Consider the following 13,000-nt stretch of genomic DNA (forward strand, 5'->3'; position numbering starts at 1 on the left):
TCTTAAGAAAGTGTGTACATTTCGTGGTATAAAAATTAAATGAATAAAATTTATGAAATCTGTAAAAAAAATTCTGGAATCAAAAATGTGAACTGTAACATTGACAAATCAGGTCAAAAATCTGTGAAATTATTAATTTTTCATGATTTTGAAACCTTGCTCAACATCTCAATGAAATGATTTCATACGGAACTTTGAAAAAAAACTCTCTAAACATTTCAAATTGATTAATACATTTAAATTTTTGAAAAATGAACAAAATTTAGTGATAAACCTATTCATTAATTAATTGATTCATTAATTAATTAAACCTATTTCAATTTTGATTACCTTAAATAAAAAAAACAGTTTATGCAAGTAGATACGTGAATTCTTTTTATTTATCCTTTTCCAGTTTTGTAATTGTCATAAATTTGTCGTTATAATAAATGACGTAAAGCTCGGCATACTATTGTTATTACCAAAATTTTATTTGATTGCGACGTGCCTAAAAAATTGGCCCATTCAAAAAGTTGCTCACCCTTGAGCTAAACATCTAAAAGGTCTAATGAATTGTTATAATTGAATGTTTTTTTTTTCATTACACTTTTGAAAAATAGCAATTTTTTCGATATTCTTTCAATAAACTTTATGTTAAAAGCTTTTAAAAAAATCGCTCTTCATACCGATTTTACAAATTTTATACGGAATACCGATTTTTTTGGGCTAGTAAATACCGATTTTAACGGGGCATCGCTGTTTGTACCGCGTTTTTCATCAACACCTGTCATCAGCAATCATTGATCCAGTGTTCTCGGTTGCAAATTGGACACAAAGCATGGGGAGAATCAAAACAAAACATGTTTTGGTTCTGCGATATGAAGCTGGAGGAATGAATTTCGATGATCAGAATTTATTATTATTAACAATCCATCTAAGAAAAAAGTCGAGAAATAAATTTATTTGTGAAAAGCCTTCCCGGGCCGCTTGAAATGCCTCGAGGGTTGCGTTTTGCTAATGCCTGGTTAAGAGTACATATTTGTTTTTGGAGTATGGATTTCAAATCATTCTGTAACCTACTTAATTTTTTCTTCAGAAGCCACCAGCATCTTTTTTCCCTCAAGAAGCAACCAAGCAAAGTAATTGAATTCAATGTTTCATTTTTATGTTAATACCCTGCTGGACACAATACAGCTCTATCAGAAAGAGCGAGTACAAGAACGTACAAATAAACTGCAGATTTTTAAGCATCATTAACAAGCTGCTTCAGATACGGTAATGTTAGTTGGTCCCACTGGCCCCCCGTGTTGAAAGCTGCGTTGGTCTCCCCATTATTTTTGTGATTTTTTTTCCATCTTCCGTTCAGACGGTTGGTTTTTCCAGTTGTGGAGAGTCGGCTAACATCAACAACAGCCACCATCATCAACAGCATCGTCATCATCATTTGGTTCGCTCTCGTCGTCTCAACATCGTTAACTCCAAGCCATCCCCATTTGCCCCAGCGCAAGACCATGAGAAGGATCTCCTGATATTTCACAGTTCTAAGACGGCACTCCACCCTTATTTTTTCAAGGTGCTCATCTTTTCCGATCATCCGATAGATAGATACGGGGAATGATTTGGATTTTGACGTTTCCGGTGGAAAAGATGTGGAAAAATGCTCGATTTTTTTTATAATTTACCACCTTTTGCTCGCTAGTCTCGGTGTTTATCCGATTGATTTTTAGAGGAGCGTTTTTTTGAAACCGGTGCAAAGGTAAGATTTATTCGATGGAGCACTAATCAGGCGTGGATTAATGTGGGTTGCGAATGTTTCAGCTTTATACAGGTTTTCCCCGAAAAAAAAAACAAGAACCGGTTTTGCGATTCAGTCACCCTCTTCATTTAACTGACAGCTAGCTTCAGAACAGAACAGGATCTCAGAAAAGTGTCGGTAAAATGTTAACACTTTTATTTTTCGCCAGATACCTATTCCTAGAATTGACTTTCACTACTTCGAGGGATCCCATCCCTCTATTTGATTTTATCACTTGTATTCGGGCATTTGACAAATTAATGAATTTTGAAAGATTTAAGGTATTTTTATAAAGCATTCAAAATTTAAAACCAAAATGGAAACGAAAATTAAATCAAATGCTAAATGCTTACAACTTGACGATGTATGACAATAGACAGAGTGAATTTGGGGTCATTTTTGAATTTCTCAAACCCTGGTATCTAAAATGCTTCGTTTTGGTTCTAAACTCATCCGTAATTTTATATAGAATTTTTAGGTTACGTTTACATGAGTAAACTTTGACTGGGGAAATTCAATGTATTTTGTCATGAAAAATCAACATCAGTTTTATTTCTTGTTTGGACCAAGCCTACTTATGGTTTTGTGTCAATTTATAAATTCATAAAAGGAAATTTTCCACTGAACAACTTTTTCGAGTAATCTAACTTCGTATCTTGTAAGCTAAAAAAGTTCTTAGCTGTTGAATGGAGGCACGTCTTTTGGCATTAAAAAACAATCAATACAATTGACATCACTGTTTTGCATAAAAAGTAGTCTAGTCATGCAATACCTCGCTAGGCAACAGGAGTGTCAATCGAATTGATTGTTTTCAATTCTAAAAGACATGTCCTTTTTCCACAGCTCATAACTTTTTTATCTAATATGATTTGAGGTTACGGTTTGTATTTTTCCAAACGTACGACTATGACTGTATTCGAAAACTTGTTAAAATTAGGGTAAGAGAGCACTTGAATTTTTTTTTTTGCTGGAAAAAAAAACACTTCTGTCATCAACGGTCACAGCCTACCGAGTCCGGTACAAACGAAAATATTGATCTGTAGAGGCTACACCCACACATCTTTAAAATGATGGAGGGAATTTTTTAAATTCATAGTGCTAAAACGCATTGTTTAGAAATTTTCAGTTCTTCCAAAGAAAATTGCTATGAGAAGAAAATTCATGCTCGAACCATTTCCTCTACGTTAATTGTTGATTTGGAGTGGCGTTAATTGGCATCGTTTTTTCTACGTGCATCTCGATCGATAAAGAAGTTAAGATGTATGTAATTGCAGCTTTACACTGACAATCAATCAGCGTGTCAATTACAGCATCCTGAGCAGCCTGACTCGGTCCGATGTAGGGCTGTTTAGTGGAAAAGTTTTCCTAAGACAGACGACTTGTGGGAATGCATGTGCATGTGACCTTGGTTTAGCGGTCCTAGATATCGCACTGAAGCTTCTCGAAGCATCTGTCCATGGAATGAACGATTCAGCCAGGCAAAAGCAGCAGCAGCAGCTAAAATGGTGTTACCAACCCTGCTTATCACCTGCAGACGGAGCCAGACAGCCGAATTAGAAATTTATAAGCTGCTTAACCGGGAGAGAGAAATGTGTCAGCCCACTCACCTCAACTTAGCTCACCTCATCTCGACTCACGTTTGCAACAAACATATGCCTAGGAATAAAGTCAAGAGCACCGGATGCAATTACATTAATTAAATCGTACAACCGGAAAATCCAACGCTTATTAGCGTTTCTCGGCAAAGCTTCACATATATAGGTTGGTTATTCAACATGGCAAACAAACTTTCTCTCGACGACGGTGTTAAAAGGATAATGCCACCCAGTTTGAATACAGTTAAAAACTATCCCGATTTTTTGTTTTCAGCGCTTTAAAATGGAAGATATAGATAACTATGTACTTTTCGCTCTCTAGTCTAGACTACGGCGTAAACTGAAGGCTCGGTAAAAAAGGTAAAAATGGTAGAAAAATGAAAATAGAAAGCTCTCACCAGTTCCTCAGAACAAATTTTAGGTTTTTTAGTGGCAGTTTGGTTTCGCAATTCATAGAAAATGTATAAAAAAATCATTGACTAGAGAGCGAAAACTACATAGTTATCTATATTTAATTAATATAAGTAACGCAAATATGATCTGATCGTAGATTAAAACATGCATTTTTTCAGTTGTTTTTTAGTTTACAAATCAATCCAATTGAAAACTAGCCTTGTCAAACACACATACGACATTTGAATTCTAGCTCCCCTCAGGGATCAAATTCAGACAAAGGCGATAAATTAATTTTACTAACAAATTCGTTTGGTGTCAAGAAAACGAAATTAAATAATGTTTAATAAAAAGTTTCTTGTAGAAATTTAATTGAAACTCGCTAAAAATATTCATTTTCAGTTTTTTTTTTAATAAACCTAAGGGTTATATTCAGAAAAAATCGAAAAAAGCCAAAACTACCAGATTTAAAAATCTAAATTCCAAAAAAAATCTTCCTTAACGAAAGTGAAGCTGAATTTTGTGCATTTAAACAAGCATCGTTCCTAAGGGGAAATTACAATTTTAGATATTGGTGCGCTAATGCGACGCAATTTTAGATAAATGTAAAAAAAAAACATATTAAAATTATCAAAAATCACAATCAAAGTGAATGTAAAAATATAAATTAAAAACAGTACAAATAAAACCTGAACTCGGAGTAAAATGAGTAGAGAATAGTTAATTAGAGCACAAAAACTTATAAAATTACTATGTAAATCGATTAACAACAAGTGGGCGAAAGAAGATTCAGTTGACCAATTGTTGAACACAAGGCCGTAGGAAAAAACGGGGGAAGGTTTGGGTACAGTTTAATAAAAAACAAATCTCGATTGAATCGTGTATCAAGCCAAATGCAAAAAATATATATTTACAGTACCTGAACTTTTCTTCCCAAAATGAACAACAAAAATCTTCGAAAACTCTGAATTGGAACAAAAATCTTAAACAAGCACATAATAAGAAAATTTTAAGCAGAACAAACATATTAAAATTTGCTTAAATCAGCAAGTAAAAACAAATAAGATATAAAAAATTCGCAAATCAAGCTTGTTTGATCTTATTTGAAATCTTGCATTGCATTGCATTGCATTTTCTTGTAATTTCGAATGTTATTAAAGGGTGTAGAATGCCATAAAAGGTCTTTTTTAAATGGTTTTCAAAAAAATTATAAAAATGTTTTTCACTGTTTTTTTTTTTTAAATCAAATTCTAAGTTTGTTGCATTTTTTCCCAGACTGGTAACTGAATTATAAAAATAGTTATTTAAAAAAAAATTGGTGGTTGTCCGAAAATTATTTTTGTACCAGGAGTGTTGGTTTAGGACAATAAAAGCAACATAAAGTTTGTAGGTGATTTTTTTAAGCTAATCCGTCATACTGGGTGAAGTTTTTGCGGCATCGAAAAATGTGAAAATTGGTACACCTATTGCCCGATTTTTTAAATTTTTTATGAGAATAAAAATCTTTTAAAAAAAACTGAACTGAATAACTTTACTAAACAATTTTAAAATAAAAAATTAAGAAGTATTGTGGTATACAAATGTTGCATCTAACACTGCTGTTGCATGATGCCCCATTTGACGGTACCTCTGCATTGGCTGGTCCCTCTGCACAGTCTGTCCCTATACCTTGACTCGTCTCTGTTCTGGCTGAACTTTCCTTAGCTGGTACACTGACTAACCGCAAGAATCTACACTGGCATCCTTCTCTCTCTATGCTGGTAGCTGGCGTACTGGCTATCTACAAGTCTGGAACAATGACAGTACGCCTCTTACCAACTCTTTGTTCCTCCAGGCGTGTCTAGGACCTTAACCTGTTAGGATTAAAGATTCAACACAGGTTTAAGTGGTGAAATAATTTTTTTTTATTATAGAGACTTTATTCGTATTCTAAGGCTCTTACATAACTGCGATCTACACTAGCGATTGCTAGTTCCACCAGCGGTCGTCAATACGTGAATTGCCCAATCGCGGGTTTCTACAGATAATCATTATTTTTCAAATCAAAACATACGGCAAACATATTTCATGCAAAGGAAACTAAAAACACACCACACAAAATCACCATAAAACAACTTTTTTCAACTTCAGTTCATATCTATACAATCAGATTTTTTAACATAAGCTGGCACACTGATATTTGGACTTCGCGATTGATACATTTAAAAATTGATTGAAATGCATCCAGATTACTTGCATCGAAATGCAATTGGTGTTTTGTTGTGTTGGACGGATCTTGCGAGATTTCGAAATTGCAGCGCACGCGTTTTTCCCCCGTCTGTAAAAATCGTGTTTGTTAAATTGTTTGAAATAGTGAAATATGTGAAATAGTGAAAAATTTCAACAGAAGCTAATAATAGATGACTCGTGGATGGGTCGTCTTAGTTTCGGTTGGAAGTGATTCAATAGCGCATTCAAAAGTGTTTGTGAAACTGCAAGACGATATCGTGGAAAAATGAATAGGTTGTGGGATTTTCGTTTGCAGTTGAGGTTAACAGAAAAATATTTTCTAAATCACAATGTCCAAAGATGAAAAGTTTGAAATTAAGAATGAAAGTGCGTGTTGAGCAATTTTTATTTTGAGAGCAGCTGAAAAATTCATTTTAAAACGGACGTGAATGCGGGAATTATTTGTGATTTAGTTTCCATTGAGCAAACGTCTTGAAGTTGTCTTGTTGCATACCGCGGATTACTGCGATTATGTAAATTGGTTAACTGTTTAGGACGAAAAAAGTGAGAAAACGTGTTTTTGTGGAAGGAAAGGGGTTAGTTTTTGATATTTTTTTTTTAATATACCTCCGGCCGAAGCAGTACCGCAGTATCATCACTAATGATGATAGTGATTCCCAACGAGAGCCAAAACCCGGTGAGCCAATTCCAACCTTTCGTCTTTATATACTTTTCACTTATGCACTAGTTGATGGTTTTTAAATGTTTGCATTTTCATAATGTTTTTTTTATTCATATAAGATTTACATTTTTAATAAGTAAACTGAATACAATCACCTACTTTAAAAACTGAAAGTTCATTATTTGCAAAGAGGTTTTGAAGTTATCTCACTATCAAATTCTCTTAAAAGGCTAAAATATTTGAAGAACCTTTCGAGCTCTTAACAGACCTCGATAGGTTTAATGTTCTATTAATGTTTCCGTTCCTTTTTTATTTTCAAGAGCGAGTAAAGGCGCTTTATCCTTGGTCTAAGACCAGAAATGATTGTACACTGAAATCCAAAACAGTTCAACGCAGAAAATTACAAGTAAATTTAAAAAAAACTTTCATTGATTATATCAAATTTAAAAAAAGATTTTTAGTCTTAAGTTTTGTGATTTCTGTGTACCAAATAAATCATTTCCAGCCGATTGAAAAATGGCTCCAGTGATTGGTGAAGTTACTTAACATTTAGCATGTTATTTTCATCACGGAGCATTTTTCTTAGCATGCTTCCAACGATCCCCTTTGAAACGTATGGTACTGGTGGTCCACGTTTCTTCCTGTTCCTGTGTTCCAGATGTCTTTGCGTTCTCTGCTCCATGGTAGGCCCAACCATTTTATGTTTTTGATCATTTTTATGTTTTTTATGTTAAAATGATCAAAAACATGAACAAAGACAAGACAAATAATAATACACGCTTATTATTCTTTGGGACTCAGACATAAGTTCTGGCTATGGAAGTACGATTAGTGATAAGTGATTAGTGATAAACTTGCACACTGATATTTGGTCAGCTGTCTAAACGCGATTGGCAAATTATATACCTAGTAAGAAAAAGTGAAAAAGTGATTGAAAATTCAGGAAACGGATTTCGGTGAGTAAATGGGAACTGGAACGAATACCAAAAAGTGCCTTATTTCATTGGTAGCACTTGTGGTGATTTCGATGATGAACAATATGGTTAACATGCCAAAGTTTTGCGTACGCGAAAATTGGGTTGTAGAAAATGCCTCGCAAAGCAGCAAAAATTGGTTTCTGAGCGCTAATAATCCCTATCTTAGTCAAACAAAATTGTTTCAAATCTTAAATATGTTGTGTTTAGATAATTTTCTGTAGAAAATCTGAGGTGAGGCTTTCGGCAATCTCGTGATGTGTGGTTCGTTTAATTTAAACGCGAACTTTATGGTTGTTCTTAGTGATGGAAGATATTTCTTGAGCATAATTTGACGTGGATTGTGGCTGGACTTCAGAGCAAGAGTCTGGTTTTGCTTCAGGTCAAGTGTGTGCGTATGACCCTTATGACGCATAAGCAAAGCGAATCGCAGCCTACTTCGTTTTTCTCAGTTTCCGATAGCCGGTGTTTGCATTGTCCAGCTTGCTATGCTGTTTAATTAGGAGAGCAATTGGGAAACATCTTCACGGAGAAAAAAGTCGAAAGTTGTTCCAATTATTTCAGCTAATTATACCAATCATCAAGGTGTAGTTGATTTTTTAGCATTCAACTATAAATATAAAAGGTTCAACAACAAATTGCTGATTGTCCTTACGCAATCAACTACAAATATAGTAGATTCAACTGTAATTGATTCAATTGTAAATATGATAAATTCAACTACAATCGTATGATTGATTTTAGGCATTCAACTATATATATATATGTAGAATCAACTACAACCTGCTTATAGACCTCATGTAATTAACTATCAATATCATAGATTTAACTATAATGGTATAATTAATTCCACTCTAAACATAATAGATTCAATTACGATTGTATAATTGATTTTAAACATTCAACTCATAAATATAATAATTTCTACTACTTTTATGATTAATTGCATCAAACTTTATTTTAACCAACATTTGAGTATAGTTGCGCATGAGTGCAGAGAAAAACAGAAAAAAACGGCGGTAAATTCAATTCTCGTTAACGTGAATCCTTGGGAAATATTTTTCCGAAACCGCCATCGCTTAACCGTTTCCGATCGACCAAGGATTCCTGTGTGTATTCTCCTGGCAGCGGTTGTGGTGCTCGACCAACAGTTGGCCTCGTTTGGAAACCGCAACTGTCCACAAATCCGGCAGAATAGAAATTTTTTCAAAGGGGTAGTCGAAACCGATGGGAACCTCAACCTCAGCTGACCCACCTGACCGTTCGAAAAGTTTCTAGAAAAGTGCTCCCAACAGAACTCCCAGTCTAAGAAAACAGGCTACAATAAACGGCCGGCGACTTCAGCGGCATGGAAAAAGTCAATTCTACTCGTAGCATGAAAGCGGAAGCTAGACATGATTCCAGGCAACAAAAAGGCCTCAAACAATTTCACCGGGAACATTCGAACGATGCTTCTAATCTGTCAGGGACGTCAAGTATGCAGGGCTGGTAGCGAGTCACTTTTTAGTGACTTGGTCACTTTTTTTGGGTCAGTCACTAAAAAGTCACTTTTTTCATGATTTGGTCACTAAAGTCACTATTTTCCGAAAAATGGTCACTTTTATCACCAAAAGTCACTTTTTTCACCGAAAATAAACCAATGAAAGAGTAATTTGAATTGACGGTAGTAACGGTAAATTACTTGATCAGCCAGTCAGAAATTTTTTTCGCCTCCGGCGGAATTTTGCCATGAATCACCCTTGGCTTTAGACATTTCGATCTACGACATTATTTGACGTTCATGAATTGAAACTAACTTTGATTGTAGATTTTAAATTTAAGTTCAATCAACCTTTTGTCGTATTACAGGACACGACACTTAACGTTCTTACAAAACGGAAAAAGGATTCAAAAATTACCTTTTTTGTCGACCGGTTTCGGGCTCGATGTTGCCCATCTACAGGACGATGTCCGACTGATCACACGAAGATTTCTTCGTGTCGGACATCGTCCTGTAGATGGGCAACATCGAGCCCGAAACCGGTCGACAAAAAAGGTAATTTTTGAATCCTTTTTCCGTTTTGTAAGAACGTTAAGTGTCGTGTCCTGTAATACGTCGTGTGTTAATTGTGTAATTAAGTTCTTACGTTGGCACAATCCCGTTTAATATGAGTGCAACCTTTTGTATTGGAACTCAAAACTTGATATACAAAAACCCTATCTCGTCTTTAGAATGGGTTTTTATTAAGAAGTGTAACTAAGATTGAGATTGAAACGAACAATTTTTTTATTAAAAAAATATTTTATGTCATAACAAATGTTATGTTGATATGAAATATTCTTAAAAAAATTTTTTTTACTCAATTTTATTTCGTGTTTTTTGTTCTTCTAAATACTTAAAAAGGGTTTTAAAAATTTACACAAGGCCACAAAATTTACATTTTTCTTAGGTGCTATAAATTTAAACGGTAATTTCAACTAATTTGGGTTCCTCGAATCTAAATAAGTATGCAATATTTCTATCAGCTTTTGTTATTAAAATGACTTTTGAAAATAATTAGAGATGTTTCTGCACTTTTTTTTTTTACATAAACTCAAATCAAAAACATATTATTTAAAAATAAAAGTTTTATATGAACTGGTTATAGTGAAACATGTTTATTGAAAAAACTCTTCCTGAAATGATTTTAAAAACTGATATTTTTTATTTCCATATTGTTTTTTCAATTTTCAAATAAATTTACCGAATTTTACTGTACAGTTTTTGTTTTCAATTTTCTTATCAACTTGCCGGATTTTTTTCAATCAAACTTTTTAAATTTTTAAGACATATTGTTAACAATTTTTTCCTTGTTTTAAAATTCTGAATTTTCGTGTTCTTCAACCATAAGCCTTTAACTCCAAATTTTTAATAATAAAATATAATTTCAACCTTCTGTTCTTTCAGGACTCAATCTTTTAATCAAAAGAGACAAAATACTCAGAGCTTGTAATTTAAAGCTTAAAAACCTCCGATTGAAAATTTAAAAACTTTTTATTTATATTTTTTGGATGAAATCATGTTCTTTGGATCGATCATGATTTTAAAATTAACCTAAAAAGTTTGAAAAATTGTTCTAAGTAGATGGCCAGCGAACCGGGAAAACCGGGAAAAAACCGGGGATTGAAAATAGGACCGGGAAAACCTGGAAAAAACGGGAATTTCACATCAAAACCGGGAAAATCATTCATAAATTATTTTTCACCGTATATGTATAAACCTATTATATCCGAAAATTCATTCCATTTTTTAATGGCGGAACTTTTTCTAGAAAACTTTACAATCTGTAGTTGTTTATTTCAGGATTATTAACCATTCAGGAAGAGCGGGAAAATGTTGTGATTCTATCTTCATAAGTAAAATGCCTGGAAAAATCAGGATTTTATATAAATTTTTGAATTCAGCGCATACATTTGTCGAACAAAGAAACATCGTAGAAAATTTCTTGACCATAAACTGTTTCACTATTTAGCACGAATATTGTGAAGTCATAACGCGGTCAACTTATTTTCTGAAAAGCTATTTTTTTTTTAAAATCTTATGATGAAAGGTTGTTTTAAATAAATTGAACAATTAGATTTTTTTTACTTGACTACTGATTTTCAGCTGTTTTCAATTGAGTTTAAAAAGCCAAATTTATTCATAACTATACTTCAAATTTTCATTTGATTTAAATAGAAATTCCAAAAAAATTAAATTTCATTGTTTGTTTTTTTTATGTACTAACTCACTAAAAATTATCAAAAACCATCAAAACGGAAGTTCAAAAATCAAACATAAAATTTCTGATAATCAACCTAACCTCGAAGTTCTTATTTGGTTTCGAAAATATTTGCTCATAAAATTCATCTAAATTTTTTCCCATGCGGGAGAAATGCCGGAAACGAAAAAAAAACTTAGATGTCACCATTTTATTCGGCTGATTGATAAACGCACAGAAGACAAAATATGTGACAAGATATTAAGTTTATGTTTGATACTTGTTTACATTTTTTTCTTAAACTAGTAGGATTTCAAATTGAAAAATCGAAAAAAACATGTATTTTTGAAAAAGGACTGAAAATTGAGACTTAAATTAAGATAAATTTACCAGAATGTAGGTAAATAAATAGATTGAGGAATCTTGAGATCAGCGCATTCTAAATAAATTTTCAAGGTTTTCAAATCAAAAACATGATTCAGTATCCAATATGAGAACCGGAATAAAATTTCAGATTGCTTAGCATGAATAAGGTTCATCGGAATCTGTTTTAAGAAGTTTAGAAGTAAAATGTTGAAATATTAATCAGTCGATTTCAATAGTAAAAATCAGTATTTCAACTTCAAATTTTAAAAGTAATATAAACATAGCATCATTTTTTTTTTTCCTTTATTAAAAATATAAAAATAACATAAAGGCTCATTGGCGTTGACCATTACGGAGCCGAGAATCAAAGTGTAAATATGAAGGTATAAAAATTGAAACTGTATAATTATCACTTGTTAACGATATTCAAAGCACTTTTTTTCTTGCTTGTAATGTCAATTGATTTTATAGCATCGTAAGTCAGCGATGATGATCCTTCAGGCATCTCGGTATTATCTCATCTCGTAATTTTCGGGTCAATTTCGAGTAGCTACAACTGGATTTTAGCTGCAATGATAAACTCGTTGATAGCTTCCAACATAGGGACATCCTGGTTGGCGATGATGTCTCGAAGAGGTATTCCAAACGGTTTTCCAATCCTCTCCAGTTCCGTGGATAAATGTCGACGGATTGTTCCATAGCGTTCGCATCTCCAAATTAGATGATCTACATCTCCATAATCTTCATCGCATTCGCACAAATTAGTAGTGGTGAGCTGGATTCGATACAGATGTGCATTTTGAGTATAGTGATTCGATATTATGCGTGACATATTTTTAATGAACATTCTTTCAACATCAAATTTAGCAAACCAAGGAGCTTTACTGACAGAAGGAAAGATACCATAACAGAATCTACCACAATCGCTACTATCCCATTGCGTTTGCCATGACTTTATCGTTCGGGTACCCAATGTAGGATAAAAATCTCGAGGTTCATGTTCCCGCTGAAAAACCCTACCATTCAATGCACCGTTCTTAGCAAGAGTATCAGCCATCTCATTACCATAAATACCGTAATGAGAGGGAACCCACATGAAAGAAATAGTATAATTCAAACTACGCAATCTAAAAACTTCTTCTTTGATTTTCAAAACCATATCTCCAGTTTCACCGGAAATTCTTAGTGTCATCAATGCCTGTAGTGCACTTGCCGAGTTTGAACATATGAGGTATGATTTTATAGGAAGATTGCTAATGTATACACATGTGTAGTATATTGCCGTTATT

The sequence above is a fragment of the Uranotaenia lowii genome, chromosome 2 (genome assembly GCF_029784155.1).
Source record: "Uranotaenia lowii strain MFRU-FL chromosome 2, ASM2978415v1, whole genome shotgun sequence".
NCBI lineage: Eukaryota > Metazoa > Arthropoda > Insecta > Diptera > Culicidae > Uranotaenia > Uranotaenia lowii.